Source organism: Populus euphratica, unplaced genomic scaffold, assembly GCF_000495115.2.
Source record: "Populus euphratica unplaced genomic scaffold, PopEup_1.0 scaffold26.1, whole genome shotgun sequence".
NCBI classification, from domain to species: Eukaryota; Viridiplantae; Streptophyta; class Magnoliopsida; order Malpighiales; family Salicaceae; genus Populus; species Populus euphratica.
This window is the reverse complement of record NW_011499896.1, coordinates 161,458-161,707: the sequence shown is the minus strand read 5'-3', so window position 1 is coordinate 161,707 and position 250 is coordinate 161,458.

Below are 250 nucleotides of genomic sequence, written 5' to 3'. Positions count from 1 at the left end.
CCCCTGGTCACGTTACGTGGATTACAAGTCAAGTTTTTTTTTTTTTTCCTAAAAGTATTTTTAAAATATTCAAATATTTTTTTTATTTACTTTAAATTAAATTTTTTTATGTTTTTAAATTATTTTAATATGATGATGTTAAAAATAATTTTTTAAAAATAAAAATATATTTTTAAATAAAAAACATTTTAAAAAATAATCACTGCAGTAGTTTTAAATACCCTTTAACCATGCTTTCATCCAATGCCTC